Below are 20,944 nucleotides of genomic sequence, written 5' to 3' on the forward strand. Positions count from 1 at the left end.
ATTCGTTCATCATAATATGAGTTATCTTCAGAGAAATGCGTAGGAACTACTGTTAATTATGTAATTTAGTCTTCCTGTAACGCTGAATTTATTTTTAGGAAAATGTGACGCTCGATATTCACAAAAGGCAGCAATAAAGCTATGACATTGTTTTTCGTATCAAATCCACCTGTCATGCCATTCAACCTAATAATATCTTCCTATTAGACCAGTCGCGTGCTAGAACTCTCTTCCGCTAACATGAATGACGATATTCGAAAGCTGCTAAAAGCTGTGAGATGTTCAACTGTGATGGAAATATTTGCCTCTTTTTCATTTCTTCACCGTATTAATATTAATATCTCGCCTTCGCTTTCTCAAAGCATTTAAAAGCGTTCGCCATTTTCTTGTTTCGCATATGGTTACGTATTTTTCCGATCTAAGAGTTCAGTTTTCTTTATCCTCTTTAGATAGCATTTATCTTGAACAGAATGATTAAATGTGCACTTAATTTTGACTTATACATCATAGTTCCAATTATTTTGATTCGCATCACTTCCGTTGTAATTCCTTCAATCTATGGAAGCTTGCTTCCCTTGAGTATCTGCAGGATCAATTAATTTTTGACCCTTGCTTGTGGTCATGGATGATATATTCTTTCAGTTTTTCAGCATTCCTTCCCTTTCTCTCATCGAGATACCCTGTATATTCTTTCCTGGATATCTGATTCCTTATCTTGTTAAGTCCACCGAGATCATCCCGAATTCTATTGATATATTCTCTTTGTTGACCGGAGCGGCTGCATGATAGAGGAAAACCTTCAACAATACCGTGTCCGTAAGCTTAGTCCCTCTCTTCCTTATGGCCGTCTTTAGGTTGTATCAGGGGTAATATTTAGTAACATTCCAGTTCTCTCCCTCAGGAATTTCAAATAGAGCAACTAGTTTTCGCCCTGAATTATTTTCCTAAATAGCTCCTTTAATCTCCAGCTATGAAAAAAATATGGTGTTCTTACTGCTATTTTTTGTTATAATAATGAAATGTTTTATTCGTTTCCTATCACGCGACAATGGTCAAACCTGACGCTCTATCCCTGTCTATTGACGCTCTATCCATGACAGTAGTGAAATTAGTATCACTGTGTTCTCTACCTTCACTTATATGAAACAGAGTGTTACTGTCTTCTGCTTCTAATATTCGATAGTCCATGCCGTAATAGATTTTAAATGCTTTACTATTTGCCTTAATAAAAAAACAGGCTTTTTTTTGAGTGATATTTGCTAAAAATTTATCACCGCTAGTTCCCAAAAATATATTTTATTTCCAAGTCAGGACATTATGTTTTTTCCGTGGAGTCATCTTGGTTTGTGACAGACGTGCGACATATCATTCCGTAATTCTTCAATAGGATTCCAGGGTATTTTTGAGCCATCTTACCCAAACTTCTTCTGATAACTTTTGCGTTTTGTCTTACACGGCTTATTTTTTGATACATTCACACTTCCGCGGCTATAAACTAAGCTCGAACCTCTATATTATTTCTGCATGCTGCTGATGGGTTGACTTATGCAACTCAGTGAGTTTCGGCTGTTCAGACAGTTCTTAGGAGCTGCACATTTTAGGCAAAAATGGCGACATTTCAATGGGCTTACGGACCATTTAATGTTTGTAACATTAACTGTGAAGAAAAGCTACTTAGCTACAAATTTTTAAATGATTTTCAATATTATTTTTCATTATTTCGTATACCAGGTATCGAAGATTTTCAGTGCGTAAGGTTTTATGCAACCTTCCTTGTGCTTCCAGTATAATTAACAGTAATTTTTAAGTAATATCATGGCAATATGAAAATGTCCTTGGTTTCTATTACTAATGAGTTACCCACCCTTCCACATTTACCTTTATGCCTCACAGTATTGGCTCAATAGGCTCACTTTCCCTTCCTCGGTCTCTTCCTTTCATTTTGAGTACGAAGGAAAAGGGAGGGTGAAGGGTGAAATGCTGACTATTTCTCAAGGCCTCGCCTGATAAAACTGACATACATTATTACCAAGAATTGATACGATTCGTATATGTGTATTACGGTGTGCACTATTACTTATATGTCCAATGTTAAAAATAGTACTATGGACATTTATGAATGCACTGTTCATAAAGTTATGATTGTGTTAATATAGATTTCAAGTTTAGAGAAAGATAAACAGGGTTAAACAAAAAATTGGAAGAATTGTTTGGAGAAATAAATGAAAAAAAGCCAAAAGGAAAGAAGATGAATAATGGAAATGAGAAAGAATTAAGAAAGTAGAAGGTGTAAGTTAGAGTCAATTAACTTTACTAGTGTACAAATACGATCGGAATACCGCGTAGAGTTAAAACAGCTGGAAACAGAATAACGCGATAAAAATGTACTGCACGAAATAAATGAAGAGAGTTCTTTGAACATCCTGAACTAACTGCGAAATATTTCGAGGGAGAGTTAGATGAAATGATCTCCTTGTGGTATGTTTCAACAGTATACGGTAGGAGATTGCCCAGAAGACTTCTCCAATTTGAGTACGAATTAGAAGAAAGAAGGCGTACAGCAACTGAAAAGAGTGAGTGTGGTTGTTAGTTCCCCCCGTTCAATGGATAAGTGTAAAGCTATAGCGTTAAATTGGTAATACTTTCGTGGCAAAGAATATGGATGGGAAGGGTAAAGCGGGATGGAAATGGGGTATGAAATTATGTAGGGATTACGTAGGGTAATGTACGAAAATAAAATGGAATCTTAACCTTTCGAACTCTTTTGGAACTACTCAGATAAGAATGTGGAGACCATGCTTCGATTTTTCGAGACTACCAAGTGACTGAAAAATACGGAAAATTTGAGTCAAGGTTGAGCTCTGAGCATTTTGAAATCCAGAGTTAAAAATATCAGAAGTGACTAAAATCTGTATATTTCGGAGAATATATGTACACGCAATATTTTTAGTCGGCTACTCCGTAAAGTGTCAGTGAATTTCAAATTTTATAATTTCACGGAAAATATCCAAAACATTTTATTTTAAATTCAGAAATAACAGGATCTTCAAGTTACGATATTGTTAAATATATTTATGCCCGTATCACAGTTTCACTCAACTTACGCTGGAAGTGTCGAGTGACGCCTCGGTTTTTCGAAATACCGTCACGTTGTAGCAGAGTGGTGGGTAAAATGTTGGCCTGATGACCGAAAAGTGTCGCATTCCCAGCCTGGTGATTGGTTCGAACTAACTTTTCAGGAATCCCTCGAATCTATGTTAAAGGTATTCACGGATCATATAAAATCTAGCTCTACATAGTAGCCTTCCTTTAGTGTAAATGCGCAATGTACGTTACACTCGGAAGTTTACGGAGTATCAGAACGAACATCCTCATCATTCTCTCAAAGCGGCGAAACTGAGATATTTTCCAATATACGACGAGTCACGCAATTTTTTATTCCTAAACAATAAACGTAGAAACCTCTGTGTTCTCCAGCGTGAGTAAAATATCAAGATTAATTTTAATGTTTATATTTATATAAGCTCTATTTCAATCTCCAAGGTCTATTGCGCTTGTGAGCTTAAGAATAAGACACCAATAGGGAAGTAGTGAAAGTAACAATTCAGTTTATGGTTTTATGGTTACAATTACAAGCCATATAATGTCTGTTTTAAGCGCTAATAGACCCAGATCTTATGGTTCTATTGCTTTTTAACTGCCGCCGGGAGAAAGTTATGATCCTTTCTTCAAATGAGTACACTTGGCAATTCTTCCCAGTTATATGAAATAAGCCAATATTTTCGTCAACACCATGCTTGAATTGAGGTTTTATTTTATGAAATGTTTTTAAATTTGAATTTGTTAAATTATTTTCGTTTGCTATGCACACTATGGATGTAATAAATATTTGGTGATATTCTATGTCAAGCCCTCACGGGAACTGCAATTGGCAAGGGAGCGAACGGCGCGTGAACCGATGGCGTAACTAACTCTCTCCTCCGCCCTCCTCCCCTTTCCTCTTCAGTAAAAAGAGAACGTAACCCAACCCCCGTTTCAAATTTTATTTTTTGTGTCCGCGCCAAGACTACGTGTTCCATGGCGATAAGTTCATTAGATCGGAAAAAATACCGGATAAATATGTGACGAGTGATGGGAATGCGGCAAGGAAGGCTTCACGAAAGTTGGAGACAGTAGTCATAGCACAGTGTTAAGGAGTTACCGTAAGTTGGAAAGAGAGGAAAGCGAAAGAGAGTGAGGACCAGATGTTATTTTTAAGTCGAAAGTAGTTGGACTATACATCAAGTTACATAAGTAAATCCGTGTGTTTATGTATCATACGGTTTTATGTACATGCACACAGAAACGAAAAATACGTACATTTATGTGTTCTCTCTTAAATGTAACTTGGACACCAGCAAACAATATAAGAGTATTCACACGTTATTTCGTAATAATTTCGACGGAATTTAGCTCCGTCTTCCTCAGAAGAAAAAGTAATACTGCCTCTTCTCTTCTGAGGAAGACGGAGCGAAATTCCGTCGTTGTTATTAAGAAATAACGTTAGAGTGTTTTTTTGTGTGTGCATAAAAAAGAGCACTCAAACGTTATGTGTGTACATGCATCAGACATGGAGGGTGTGGGCACTGAGTGAATTTCCCCCATCTGGGAATGGGAAGAGGAGGGGGGTAACTCGATTGCTGGTGATTCGTCGTCACGGCCAAGTATCCGAGGTTCACGCCGCAGGCCATCACCCGTGTTACGCACGCTTCCCCGCCCCACCGCCACTTAGCCCCCTCCCTGCCGCGCTCCCGTGGGTCCGAGGGGGGTTATCCAGCCGTGGGGCACGCTCCCCCCTTATCACCGTCTCCCACCCTCCCTCCTCCCATCAGGGGGCTGTGGGCACGGGAGGAAGTGGTTGAGGGTGGGACCCTGGTGGAACGGGGCGGCCATTTGGGATGCGGCTCATACACGTCGGGGAGACACACACACAAACTTACCCACACACACACGCTTACTCGCGCATGTGAGAGAAATGTGTCGCTACGGCCGTTTGCTCGACTCGGCGGCGTCGGAGTGCGCGGTCGTAATGAAGCGGAATGGGGTGGTGTACCAACGTGCGGGGCCGCTGTTTTCCGACTCTTTCGGTTGATTCTCTGAGGGGCGTGAGGAAGTGTGGTGGTTATTGGGGTAGTGAGGGGGGGAGGTGCTGAGCGGACTGGATTAGCCGGCAGGCGAAAAATAGTCGCACGTGAGGTGGTTATCCTGATGAATGATTGATTTTTTTGACAAATAAAAACATCGTAATCGCGGAGATTTTTTTTGCCTGGAGTGCACCATGCAGTACAAACCGTAAAATAATAAATAAATAAAATTTATTGATTCGTATACTTGGGTGTTTGGGCATAAAAGGTGCGAAACAAATGGCTTACTGATATTAACCTTGCATAATTACATACTGTTTCCACGCATAGCGCGGGTTTTTCCACCAATTTGGATGAAAATTGAGGAATGCTTTAAATAGGCATTTCAGACTGACTTATGTGCAAATATGCAATGCCTTCTATCCACGATTATTTGACTAAATTAATCAGACGCTTCTCATCAGTATGTAAATATTTTCTTTAAAATCCTTATTTCTAGATATTTGGAACTTCGACCTTATAAGAAAGCCAGAGTCTTATTGAGATATCAGGGAAAACGTTTACAATAATTAAGAAAGGCCCACTAGAAATATTATTTTCAAAGACCGCTTGCAAATGACATTTGAACATATGGCGCAGTTTGGAAAGCAGAGTTGATGCTTCGGGTTTCTCTTCCTATTCTTTTGTTGGTACTGTTGAAAACTTTAACTGCTGTAAAACGTAAAAGGAAATGTGGCAACACTTCCTTAGTCTTCATAGTTACGTGTTACGTCGTCATCAAGGGACTAAAATTACCCTTCTACTTCATCTGTATTATGCTGGTTTCCTTCTACTGCAACTTATATGTTTGTCTTTGCCACTGCCTTCCACGAAATTCTCCAAACTTTGTCTTCGCTCTCTCCGATGTTCATCCTGTGTGATTATCACGCCGCTAAGCTATTACTTTAGGCCTTTGGGTGTTCCATTGTGTAGTGAGCTGTCACTGATATTTTTAGCTTTGGTTTTTGTTGTTTAATTCAATTCCTACCCCTCCTCACAATTTAATGCTTGAAAATGAAAGTTTGAATAAAAATCCCCTTCACTGAAAATGTTACATTAAATAGCAATCTGTTACACGTAAAAATTCACTCTCTTCAATTTGTAAAACATTTATAACATGGATATTTATAAAGTCATGCTACACATTCTTCTGTTTGACCCTGTTCATAATGTCGTAAAACAAAAAGGATTTCCATTAACCCTTCATTACTATTTTCTTAAACAGTGTCAGAGAGTGAATGCTGACGTAAATGGACAAAAGCGTCTTTCTTGCTACGACGATTTTTAATTTAACTCTTCATTTGACTAATGTTGTTCTCTAGGATTTTTCTGAAGAATAAAATCTTACTTGTTATTTCATTTCATTGATGTTTTCAAATTGCCAGATACAAATACTCATGCGTCACCTTTTGAGATACGATAGTATCTGAACAAAAATATTTGAAGGGAGGGAAATCCAGAAAATCGTCACTTTGAGAACTCGAAGAACGTGATGAAGAGCAGAGACCACTAGCGAATGAAGGTTGAGGTAGAGGAGACAGGAGAACAGTAGCAGTAACATGGCTTTGTCTTTAATAGATACATGACGTTAACTACTATATGAGCAGCAACGGCAGAGAAGTCGTTCCTGTTATGTCACTTACTCACTGTTATGCTCATTTAATTCAGGGAAGTATGTTTGTATATTACGAAATTGTAAGAAATATTATCAGAAAAAATAACGGGTATATGTTCTTTGGAATAAGAGCAAAGTTACAGGATAGTGGTTTTGTTAGTAATTAGAATACATGGATTACAAAGCTATTTGCTAAGAATTGTTATAATATTACTTGTGAGAATAAGTGTATTAGTAGCTATTCTTAGAAGGCTAACTTCCTATTTCTCCTTCATTTCTTCGTGACTTCTGCCTGCCCTTATACTGGCTAAAGGGTTTACTGTCTTTCTTTCTCTTCCCATTTTGCCCTTCGTTCTCCATTCTATCACAGCCTTCAGCATACAATTACCATAAAATATATCCTCCATTCAATTTCCTTGTCTTTTCGGATCTACACCAGAAATTTTCTCTCTTCGCCAACCCTTTTAAAAACTTCAGCGTTTGTTATCCTGTCTCTCCAGTTAATATATGTATATATTTATCTCGTTATAAGTATTATTTTAACAGTGAAAGGGCTCGGATAGCAAGTGGTTCAAGCAGTTCTGGTTTTAGTGAACATTTGTGTGGATATGAATGCACGTCAATCCCATTGTAAGAGAGGAATATATTCAATAAGGTTGGCACATGTGATGGAAGGAGATATATCCAGTTTAAAGAATTTAAAGTTACCGGGATCGATATAAAACAACGAGGTTCTTGATAATTAGGTTCATTTTTGATATAATTTTGTATAATCCAAAAACAAAAAATGATTCAATGGTCATCGGATTTTTATGAAAAATTGCGATAGTAAGATTTCTGGATTTAAACCGGTAGATAGGGTAGAGTACACAAACATCAATGAAAATATCCAACAACCCGCAGTTAGAAAAAACACGGAAAAAGGGGGGAGGGCGTTATTGAAGCAAAAATTGCCTAGGTGGAAATCGAACCCGCAATCTCATGATTAGCATTTGCAAAGCCTCCCTCTGTAGCACGAAGATCGGTATTCCATCCTGTAATTGATTCATCCATTCAAAACAGTAACTAACATTTTATTTTGCTAATTTGATTGATTTTAAACATATATTGAACTAAATTGAATATCATTAATACTAAGATTAATATTTTTTGTTAAATAAAGAGCATAGAGATGTGCACCTAATAGCCAATCCATGCCAGACTAGTGCAATAACTATGGATTGCATATCTCTAGCAATGAATCAGTGAGGCTTGTAACGAGAGAAAGGAACTGCCTGTCTATATTTCCATCGTACAGTATTTTGATTAACGAACTAATGAACTCTATTTCCCTAGTTCTATATCAACTAGAGCTAAACTGCAACTAAACTCTGTAAGTTAATGTTTTGAATGACCATGTACTAAGGATAAACGGTATTTAAGGAATGAATTGATATAAGTATAGTTCACTAAGAAAATAATTTGTACTGTAATTTTCACAATTTTACTCGCCATGATGTATCTTTTGAAGAGAAATGCCCCGAGATTCATTTAATTTACATGAATATTTTTTGTAAGAGAAACCTTGATAAAAGTTTTTTTTAGTTATATTTAACCTTTATCTCATTTTATCTTGCTATTTTATTAATTTTAAAATAAACCTGGCTTTAGCCGTAAAAATTTTTGGATAACACTAGAGAGTGAATGAAATCGAGGCAGAGCCATCCGAGTTGGGAGGAAAGTAAAAAACCACAAGTGGAGAGGATAAATGTTTGTGATGTCATGTGTTGCCACCAGATTCTCTTAAGTGTGCTCAAAAACCCTGATCTAAAATAAGATTATTATTAAATTCTTACTCTCGATAATATCGTAAATTCTTTAGATATGCAGATTACATTTTTCCTCTACATTTAATACAGGATAATTCTCTTACTTATTTTTAAATGTAAGTGCTTATTATGTTCCATTAATAAAATTCTATCGCATTCCTCTCATTTTAGCATCCATATCACAAAAAAGTTAATCCGAAATCGAATTAATGCTGATACTACCACCCTATGGATGTTTTCCAGCACCTTGTATTTGCTGCCGTCAATCCAAAACATTTAACGCAATATACCACGAATCGTCACACAGGTGCCAGATAACTTGTAGTGGCTATCGCAATCGGTCCAAATATTAATAATCTTAGTCGCAATAATATCTATTCAGTTAAAGTTGATAGGCTTCGGAAGCTTCAATTGAAACATTTGAAGTTCTAATAACTCTTTTATAAAAAACAAGTCCCTCGATCGCCCTTAGATGTTAAAATCAATATTAAAGACCGTCGCCAGATTTATTCTAAATCAATATACACTTAGAGAAGTTACATTGAATAGGTAAACCCTTTCTAACAAAAATATTTTAAATTTCAACGACAAAGTCAATAGGCATTATTTTATTTCGTAAAGATGCACCTTACTTTCAGGTATTAGAACACGTTGACTTTTCAACCCTCTGTGTTCTACTGTTTAGGCAGGATTATTTTTGATTCTACGGCCTTGCGTATTCATGACTAATTTATAAATAGATTCAAACGCACTAGGTAGCGAAACTACGAGGCCGGGCGATGCTGTCATTAAAAAAAACGTATTTCTATTCACTCAAGTATGAATTAGTGTTATGAGCTCTATAGTCTCCCGAGCTTTATAGTCTCCCGAGTTTGGGTTGGTATTTTATGGACCATGGCAAAAAAAATGCTGTACCTACATCTATGCCATACCAACCATGACATAAAATATTTTAAAATGCCATAATTGCTGTTACAATAACTAATTTTTAGCTCTTCATACTACCTGAATCATCACACAAAATCAACCAAAATGCCTACTTTTTTCCTCTCTTCTCCTCGCTTCCCAAGCATTCTCCTCTGTATTACCGCTTTTACCATTCCATTTCTTCTCAGTGTCTCCTGAGTTTGCTCATCCTACTCTTTCCGATTTTTTCTCTATAGCCGTCTCTCTCACTTATCACGCCTAGGATTTAATCGTTCGATTTTCTAACTACGAGGGTCATCCGGAAAGTAGTACCCGTTCGTGAAATAAAGACACTAAAGTAAATATTAACAAACATAAAAAATTTTATTTGAAAGAGGATACTTTAAACTACTTCTCAACATAATCTCCAAGCAAATTAAGGCATTTGTCATAACGTGTGACAAGTTTCTGTATTCCTGCTGCATAGTCCTTCGCCGCCAGCTCATTGAGATCCGCGAGGGACCCATCTTGCACAAATTTTTGCATAATGCAGATGGTGTTTAACAATTTCATGAACAATTGTTCGAGAAACATTGGGAAAATGCTCACAGATGTCATCAATTGTGACGCGCCGATCGTTCCTCACGAATTCGTCAACTGAGCTCACCAGTTGGTCTGTAATGACAGACGGTCTCTCCGAACGCTCATCGTCGTGTGTGTTCCCCCTCCCCATGTTGAAGTTGCGACATCACCGCCGAACAGACGACTCGTCCATTACATTGTCTCCATACACCTCCTTTAATTGGCGATGAATATCACATGGGCGAACGTTTCTTGCATTGAGGAATTTAATCACTGCCCTCACTTCACAACTGGCGGCGTTCTCAATTTTTTTAAACATTGTAAACAATCACAGAAACAACACAGGCAATGCTAGCGTCACGCAACTTGGCTCAGAGAAGGCAGACAAGCCACTGAAGCTATCTGACCTCGTCCAGCGGCTACTCGCGTCGTCAGCACTTCATGCGGCACGAACGGGTACTACTTTCCGGATGACCCTCGTATTTCCTTTCCTCCATTCATCTCTACAAACACTTCTCAACATCCTCCAATTTACGCTTTAACAATTATGTTATCAACCAAGTTTCTGAGCCGAATAAATTATGGTTCTCATATGAGTATTCATAGCAGCAGGAGTTGGAAAAGGAATACCATCTTGAAAATAGGGATAAAGAATGTTGAGGATAGGGAAGACATAAACAAGCATGGTTAATTTTGGTTACATTCTATTTCATCCTTAAGTAATTAAATTGTTCAACCAATTGTTAAAATATATTGAACGGCTTGCTATCTGTTCCAATTTACTGAGTGATTAAATAATAAAATTAAGAGGTATGTCTATTTTTCCGTTTTCTCCAGTCATGGAAATTTCAGAGAGGAATATGCCGAAGGATGTCTTAAACTTATTTTGATAGGCGCCCCTTTATTGTCCCTTGGGGATAAATAAACGTATGTTTGAAGCAAAGTTGTTGCATTAGTTCAGCCTGTTAGATGTGAACACGCCAATAAAACCCAGACTGAATACTGCGAAAGTATTTTGTCCGCAGGTGTAGTTGCTGTAGATAGTGCAGAGCGTAGCATCTGCACTATCACCACAAACCATACAGAGGTTACTTTAAAGAGGGATTTTAGTTTCAAGGTCAATGTGTCCTGTGTGTCCTTATCTTATTAGAATGAGGGAAGATAATCAGAGCAACTCAGCGATGAGTGTAAAATTCATGTCACGTACGCGAGCGTTTGCATTAAGTCTGTGGATCAGCGAAGATAAGTTTGTTATTTTTTTTATGGGTGCACACGTGGGTTTTCGACGTATTTAGCCGTACTCCGTATCAAGCGCGCTCTCATTTAATTATTCTCAGTTTATTTTGACCTTAGTTCCCTAAACAAGGATTTTTGTCGACTCAAATTATTTTTTCATATTTTAGGCAATGGCAGTCGAGGCAAAGGATTCATCTGCGCTTGTTCTCATCATCATAGCATAGCAAATAGGTGTAATTTTCTGGAATCTCTTGACGGAATTTCGGAGTTTTTCATTCACCACCAATCGTGCAACATGGCTATTGTATTCAGAGGGAAAAAAGAACGCTAATTTTTTTAAATTTTATTAGAGTTTACTCTCGAGTATTTTGTGGACCTATTGCATCACAAAAATGATACAATGAGTAAATAACTTCGTGAGAGCATCTCTGTGACTTTTTTATGAAGAAATATATTTTTTCAGCAGGTCAACTGTCTTAGGGACAATAAATCACGATTTTTTTGTGAAGTAAATCCTTGATTACAGTGATTAATGTGGGATTTAGTTTTCTTTTCAGTTTAGGAAGAGACTCGAGTGCAAATAACTGACGGCGCAGGAAACATTTTGATTCACATTTTATGAATTCACTAAAACTCGTTTTCCATTTCGCGTCCGTAACAGTTTCAGAAGAGAGAGGGGAACTCACCAAAACTCTTGTGACCCCGGATCAGATCCAGGGAGACGGTAACGCTGCTTGTCAGTCAGAAAATATTCCTTAAGCACTTCGAGGACAATTGAGTTTAGGATAATTGTTTTTGTTTACGCTCATCCGCTCGGCTGATCTTGACAAACATCCTCGACTTGCAAGCGGCCGGAAGGGAAGTTTCGGGGGACCGCAGATTGCTCAGCCCTTGAAAACAAGACGGACCTTCATCGCAGGGGCACTTCTCGGGGGCGCACCAGGGTCGTGGGGGAGGGGGAAGGAGGTGGGGGTTTCCAGGGAGTGATGCGGTAAGTGACGGAGAGGCCGAGGGGGAGGTCTTACAAGAAAGAGGGGGAGGAGGCATCGGCCTTATATCAAGGGGAAGGGTTTTGAACGGAAAGACAGAGGAAGCTGAGGAGGAAGAGGAGGGAGGATGTGGAAGAGAGAGTCGGGAGTGGTCGGATGGCTGAAAGACCGCTCCGACACTCGAGAGAGGTAGGAGAAAGAGAGATAGAGGGGGGGTGAAGGAGATACTGCGAGGGAAGGAGGGGTGAGAGAGAGAGCGAGGGAGACTAAGGATGAAGAATGCGGGAACCCCGAAAGTATCGACGAGGTAACGACCCCTTCCCCCCATCCTTACGCCGGCGAACACCGGTGGCAGTCCTACCCCACCCCCGCCCTCCACCTCAGCCCACTTTCTCGAGCGGGCGGAAACGCTCCCCAGCTTCAAACGCCTCTTTTACCTGCCCTCCCCATCCCCTACTCCCACTCGCCAACCCCCAAACCCCACTCCTCCCCCTTGTTCCTTTACCCTCGGGGACCATTTCGTGTTGCCCCTTGAACTAACTTACTTCGCCCCTCCAACCGTCTTCCCACTTTTCGTCCCACTCCACTTTCTCCCCACCCCTCGCCATCCCCACGTTTTCCGAAGAAGAGACGGAGATGAGAAAAAGCACTTGTGTTCTCAACCCGGCGTTTGGCCTCCATGCCGACGCGAATCCCAACCCCCGCCCCCCCCACCCTCCCCGGGCTTTTTAAAATAAGCGATTTATTATGGACGTACGGCGGAACTTGGGTGAAGCGTTATTCAAAAGCCGGTTTGTGCCATTGTGTGTCTTTTGTACTCCGTGCACGAAGCAGGCATCAATATAAACTGGAGGAAGCGCCCCGCCTCTCACTTTCCCTCCTCTCTCCGGGTCTTTTTAATGCCTGCCGTAGTGTACCGCGTAACGGGCTCTCGTAATAACCCATAATTAAGGCATTCACGAAACATTTCTCCTTCCCAGAGTTTAAAAAAAACCGTTAAGTATCCTTGTCGAGCTCCAAAAAGACATTAAGTCATTACTATAAGCATCCATTTCGGAAACAATAGATGTTGACCTTGTGTTCCCCTTTCGGAGTTCCTAATTGTGGAAATTTTCTTCATCATATGATTTGAGGATTTGATACCTTCTGTCAAGTGAATCGTCCTCTAATTTTTCCTCAATATTTCTCAATTTTTCTCTTAAAATGCATCCTTCAATTATTACATGATACTGACAGCTATTTGATAATTGCTACAGAAAACTCCTAAAAGTACCTGTAGTTTATATTATTAAAGTCTTACTAGACGTAAGGGACTTCAGTACAACACTCAAAAAAGTGAATAGAAAGAATTAAACATTAAGGCTGAGGGAGGAAGTGGCGGACTACAGAGATTGATCAAAAATTGAAGAGACTAGAAGAGTAAAGTTGTTGAAGAGTAAAGCAACCCAATATTCGGCCGAGACTTATGTTTCCTTTACTAATTTAGAATTTAAAACGTTTTATTTTGACAAAATTTTGAGTAAATATGGATTTGAATTCATTTAAAATATCCAATTTCATGAGAGCGTGGTTGATGTCGCTTCCACTGTTAGCAGTAATATAAAAATTATTATCTATTCCTCAATGTAATCGTAGCGGACTGTGATAAGGAATATTCGGCATAGTTTCTCCCTTTTCATTTACGTATACGTTGGGGGAGGCGGAAACAATACATTTTCATGGTGCGGAAAACTAAAGTAATACTATATTCCGGTACTGTAATAGCACTCGGGTGAAGTTTTACTTTATAAAATTATTGCCTAAGATGGACATTTTAACGGGAAATATCCAAGTTTGTAATAGCAAATATTTATTTCCACGAATATTTTAACATAATGATTTCCACTTGGAAGTGTCTTCAGTGGGATTTCATCTTATGTTCATCCCAAACATTTCCCAAGAGCTACCACATTAAACTGAATGGTAACCGCATCATTTAACTTTTCACGGAATGGTAAGGAAAGAATGATACATTTTTTTTACAGCTGAAGAGTCTTTGGTTGCAGAATATGATGCTATTTCAAGCATCATTTGTGATGATTTTATCTTCAAAATACTAAGGGCGCACGAACATGACCAATTTTATCAACGTTTAAATATAATCCTCTCCTATGTATAACAGTTAAATAAATAATTTTTATGCATCCTTTGATATCATTCTTTATGTAAGGGCAATGTTAAAGCCCAGAAAATTATAGTATATAAAGAGATGATAGAGATAGGGAATATAGATATATAATGGCTTTGCTAGGGAAAGGGTTAATGGAGCAATGACCCCAGAGTAAAATGCAGTGATGGGGAAGGAAACTGACAAGGGATGATAATAGTTTCGGCTAAAAGGCAGGAAGAAACATTTTAAAAATAGAGTAGGTTAGAGAGAAAATATTAGTAGGAGTAAAAGCTGAACCAAGAAATTTGATAATTTTTAGGTATATAGTATATCCCACCAAACAATGAAAGGGAGGAAAAAGTGGACAGGGTATACGATCAATTAGAGATAACTATTGCGGGTGTTCCTGGAAGGAAAAATTTGATTGTGATGGGATATTAGAATGCGTCGGTCGGTGAAGAAAGAAACTGTACCAGATGGTTACATACTGATTGAGGAATAGCGTGATTAATTCGCAGTTTCCTGGGAGATGATGAGGATTCAAATTACAAAGAGGATGAAAGAGAAAAGGTGGAATGAAATGTATAAGAATTAACTGGTAATATGAGAAAGGAGTATCAAGGGGCTGTAGAGATGGTAGTGTGAGAAGGAAGATGGGATAGAAGGAAAATGGAAACGTATCAAAAAAGGGATAACGAAATCCGTCAATAAAAATATAGGAAAATCAAATAGGAAAATTACAAGAAAACCATAGATTACGCACGAGATACTAAGAAAGACAGGTGATAGAAGAAATGGAATACTGTTAGTACAATGTTGGGTTTAAAAAAAAAACACAGAATTGAATATTTAAATGAAGCGGGAAACTAATAGATTGAAAGAGACGTGTTAGACAATGCATTGTGAGCATATGAAATGGATGCGCTGTGATAGATACCTCAAAGGTGAAATGTAGGCGCTGCCCAGGAAGGTGAGAGCACTGTCAGAAATGAGAGCATAAATCTGTGCACAAAATCAAAGATAAATCAGGAAAATAATTAATGGAACCACAGAAGGTTCAAGAGAGATGGAAGGAATACGACATAAATTTCCTCGAGTAAACAGGAACAATATGGTAATAATATTAGGCCAGAAATTTTAGACATAGAAAGAAAATGTGACGTAGATGAGGACAGCTTAGATCCAGTCTTATTTAACGCTAATGTAGAAAGATCATTAAGAACATTGAAATCAAATGAGTTATTTAAAGCAGATAACATTCCCGGAGAACTACTTAAGGTTTAGGAAAACGTGGGCGGAAGAGTTTTCATGGATAAACTCGTAGCATTTATGAGGGAGGAATTTTCGGCAAGATTTCGTCAGATCAAGTACTAGTCCCCATCGATTGTAAATAAGGACTATAGAACAATAAGTTTTATTTGACATGCAGATAAGGTTGTTCTCAGGATCGTCAATAGGAGGATGGAAAAGAGAGAAATTGAATACTTAGGGGATGAATAGTTTAGTTTCAGGTAGATGGGAGCCGCGCGTGATGCCATGACAGTAATGAGGTCAAAAGAGAGGTACATAATTTACTTGTTTGATTCGTGGATTTCGAGAAGAAGTGAGGCAGAGATAAACCGTTCCGGGATTGATTTAGTGGAAGGGATCCATAATACGGTAAGGGTATAACACTTTTCCACAAAATAACGTGGAAAATTACTTTTGGAAAAAAACTATATCCTTACCGTATTATGGCTTAGAAAGAGTAAAATGGGTTGAATAAGGAAATACAAAATGTATAAGATTTGTAAAAAAAGTACCGGAAACAATTTCTTCCTGAAGTTGCTGCTCGTTGCAGCACTTTGCACGTCGGACGTTGTGAAAGGATATAATTTTAAGAAGTATATGGAATAGAAGAGGTTTATTGTTGAGTCAGATTTCCGGTTGTGCTTTGTTAGAAAAGCTAAGAAAATGTATCGCTTTATAGGCTGTGTCCATCCAAAATCACCCTTAACCGGTAGAATACCGGCAATACGAACCGTTCTTCGGAAAAAACTGTTAATAAATAATAATTACAGGGGTGAGATGCAAAACTGTTTCGCTTGTTTGATATTTTGTGGATCTGTGATTATTTTTGGTAAAAAATGTAGTGCATTTGTAAAAATTGATTCGAGTTAGCATCTTCCAGAATGGTGATAGTGAAAAAAAGCCCCGGGTTAACACGATAAATGTAGAATATGTAATTATTTTTTCTTAAGCCTTAAAGGGTTTTTAGTGCTTTCCATCCTTAACCATTTAGGGCTTAAGAAAAATATATTCTATAAACTCAGTCTTATATAGACCGTAAGAAGCTCAAATTATTCTTGCCATGAGAAATCTAATTCTGTGCAGCTGAAGATTTCTTCAAGTGACGGCACTCGGGTCGTAATAATATCATTGATTGATCTAACAAAGTTTTTCATGATATTTGCTATGGATAATTTTCACAAAATAAACCCTGAAACCGATTCCTCCGTCTCCTTTAATGTTATAAAAAAATTTCTCTCGACTAACTGCCCCCTTGAGTGTAGAAAATAAAAATATTTTATTGACCAAATACAAAGATACAATCGGAATCAACTACAACAATACCAGTAGTCTGTGTACAAGCCGTAGAATATTTGAAGCAACTCTTGGGCGTACGCGAGTGTATAGTGTATATATTCATTTTTTAGCAACTCACGTTATTTTTACTGTTTTATGATTGATCCGGAAATAATCTATCGTAACTTAGCAATAAATTTAGTTTTCCTAGTATTTAAATAGAGCAAAACCGTTGAACACACATGTAAAGATTGGTCTCATTTGATTTAAATAGACATTTGTGAAAAAAAATTATTCAGGGACGCAAATGCTCCTCCTTAAGTGGAAAGAGAGTGTGTTCAGTAAAATACTTAAGCCGAAAAGTTTAGTGGTGAAAGTTGCTCGCTCTCGGGAAAGTAAAAACTAAGAATTAACGAGTGAGGTGAAAGTAAGCATAAATTGTTTTGCTTTTTAAGAAATTAGCTGTAACAGTCCCCCATGTAAGCTCAGGCGAAAAAAAATGGTGTTCAACAGCGCATGGTGGATGTCTTCCATCTTTCACGCTGCATTAAATACAAAACACCGTTCCGATTTTTCCACGCAATATATGTAATGCATACATATTTATCACCGTCCAACCTCTCTCGCCTCCTGGTTTTTTGCTCTCTCTTTCTCTCTCCCTCCCTACACATTATAGTACTTTAGTCCTGCTGCTTCCCATCTCCTCTTCCTCTTGCTTCCCCACACTCCGATCACCGCTATCGACGGATTCCAAACATCCACCATTTTTAGAAACAACTCTCGCCTCATCTGAGCGCCCCGAAGCGAGGCAAGTGTCCTCGAGGAAGAGTTTCTTTAACATCCCTCACCCCTTCCTCTCTCTCCGCCCACGACGCTGGGCTAGGGGGAGAGGTGGAGGAAGAGAAAGAGAGGAACAGGATGAGAGAGAGGGAAAGATGAGGGTAAAAGAGGGTGGCTAAACACAAAAACCACACACAAAAGGTGAGCGTGCTACCATAACACTCAGGAACACACACTCACATATAAGCCCGTGTAAAAAATAAGGCAAGCAAACACATCCCCCGCCGGAGGCGCTCCTGTTTTTCGGGGAATATGTTCGGATTCGAATGGCACACTTAACGGCGTTGGGAGGGAGCGGCGGGGGGGGGATAGGATGGTAGGAGGAATGGATGGAGTTTTAGGGAGGAAGAGGCGGGGTCGGAGCAAGGAGACTCGGGAAGCAAAATTGGTGAGGAGAAGGCAAGGCAAAGGAAATGAGAAGAAATAGTAGTGGGGAACGAGGAGAACAAAACCGGAATGTAAATGAGGAAACAAGTTGGTGATAGGTGGGTGGGTGTTCGCGGTTCGAATGTGGTTCTCCAAGAGGGTACGTGGCAAGGAGGGAGAAGGAGAAATGAAGGGGAAGGAAGAAGAGTGGAGAAATCGAAGAAGGAAATCGGTTAATGGTGGTCGTCGACGATGAGCGCGAAGGAAGTCAGAAGGTGTGTGGCGGGAGCGTTAGTGAAGAGGTCGGACGGAGGAGAGGAAGGGAAAGCGAACGCGGGGGGGAAGAAGATGGGAGAGGGAATGAACACACTCAGTGGGTGGTGGGTGAGGGACGGAGTCGTCGAGGGTTCGAGAAATTCAGGAAGCCAGGAGAAATGGTAAGAATGCGATGAGAGCGGAGAGGGAGAGAGAAAGGTGTGCGGGGGGGGGATGGAGGAGAAGATTGGAGAAGGAGGGTTAGAACGAGGGTCGGTGGAGTTGGGATAAGGACAATTAAGGGCGAGGGAAGAATGAAATTAGGGCGAGATGGAGAGAGAAAAAAGAGGAAAAGGAAAGGTGTAATGGAGACTGAGTAGTACAATTATAGGAGAGAAGGGTTAAGGTCGTGGCTTGGTTATGAGGAGAATAGGAGTGAAAGAAAAAAAGATGATGTTTGCGGAAAACTCCGAAGGAAGACGAAGGAAGTGATAAAATTGAAAGAAAGGATGGGATGGCAAGAAAAGAGTGATGGGGAAAGCGAAGAGAGCATCGGAAAGGATCCGTGACGGGAAATGAACGGTGGGGCACATTGCGAAGGAAACGATTATAAAAGGTACGAATTTCATCCTGCAGGTGAATCACGCTCAACGGGAATAAGGAGAAGAGGTAATACCAAATATTTGAGTGCGTTTGTATATATATATATATATATATGCATACACATGCATATGTATACAAATATATTGTATAAATAGATATACATACATACATACACTTATACATATGAAGGATAGTGAGAAAGGGAGTTCAAAAGGTTGGACACGTGACTAGAAACGGAGGAACGAGATGGAGAGGGAGGGAGGGCGGGGTAGAAGGAGGGATGGTGTGAGAGGGAGGGGGACGTGGGAATAGGGAGGGGAGCAGACGAGGAGTAGTTGGGAGTGAGACCGAGCAAAAAACACACACCCACTCACACAGCATACCACACCCACACACACAGAAGCGCTCGCGCACACACACACCCGAGCGTGTTTGTGTGTGCGTCTCGTTCTTACGATGCAAGGACTGATTCGTTCGATCATGTTACGGTAGATGGAGCAAGAGCATTCCGTAGTGGGGAAAAGAGATTGGGCGTGGGTCGTTGAGGGACGGAGCGGGGCAGGAGGAAGAAGGGATGGAGAAGTTGTTGGGTGGAAAGAGAGGTGGATGTAAGTCTTAAAGGGGGGTAGAGGTGCGGGGAGGAAAGGCGAGGGAAGGGGTAGGGGAGAGGGTTCGAGGGCGAAGAAAGGAGGCGTGTCGCTTGCTGCCCTTATTCCCAGCCATGGGGGGGTTAAGGGGTCGGACGGGGGTGAAGTTCGCAGTCCCACACCCCCACCCCATCTCTCACATCTCCCACCCAACTGGGGGGCTGTCCGTCCGTCTATCTGTACTCCTCCCCGCCTACTCCTCTTCCTCCACTGTATCTCGTTCTCTACCTCTATTTTCCCGCGGAGAGAAGAGGAAGGGTCGGGGCAAGAAGGAAGAGGGAGAATGGTGTGTGGAGGGGAAAGAGAGAGGATGGAGGAGAGAAGCAAGATCGATGTCACCCAGGGGAGCCTCTCTCCTCCTCCTCCTCCCATTCCACCCGCCGTCCCCCTCGACGTGACGGGGGTGGCGGAGAGATGTGGATTGGGGGTGCTGCGGGGGGAGAGATGGAGAGGGGATCCTGTGGGGAGGTGGGCGTTGGAATGTAGAGGGGTCTGGCCGAGGTCGGGGAAGGGGGAGGGGGATCGGGAGATAAGGCAGCCGAGGAAGGGTCCACGCGATACTTAGTGTGCGTTGCATTGTGTGGGGGCGGCGTAACGGAGGGGGGGCTCATCCATTAAGGCCCATTGGTGTCTCAAAAGTGGACGGCAAATTGTCTTGGAGGAAGAAGAGTGGAGGGCGCACAGGTGGATGTGAGAGCAAGAGTGGCGTGCTGGTGCAGGGGAGGGGGTGGGAGAGAGGGAGAGGGAATGTGGGGGATGGGTGGAGAAAGGTAGATTGAGGAACGGAATGTGATTGGCGGAAAAGATCTCGGAGGGTGGAAGAGGATCGGGAGGGGGAATGAGGGGATGGAAATAGACAAATAAAGGAATTAGCGAGATTCTCCGCGATTTCACGGGGAATGGACGAAACGGAGACCAATAATTTGTACCCCATATAGAAAAAAATTAATTTCGAATACGGAGTGAATGAAGATTTTTCCCATTAGACTGAATTTCTTGACATATCTTTAGCATTTGAGGCAGGAGGGTAGTACAATGGGTTCACATTGACGTGGGACAGATTTATACAATGACCCTTCATTAATTTTAAATGCATCCATTCATGAAAATAGTGCATGGAGACTTTAAAATTCTGACATTTAAAAAATAAAATAATTATCTCGGATGTCAAACTTGTGTTTTAACGTAAATAGAACGTTGCAATTATTACTAAATGGGTAT

Source organism: Hetaerina americana, unplaced genomic scaffold (genome assembly GCF_022747635.1).
Source record: "Hetaerina americana unplaced genomic scaffold, ioHetAmer1.1.p SCAF_3, whole genome shotgun sequence".
NCBI lineage: Eukaryota > Metazoa > Arthropoda > Insecta > Odonata > Calopterygidae > Hetaerina > Hetaerina americana.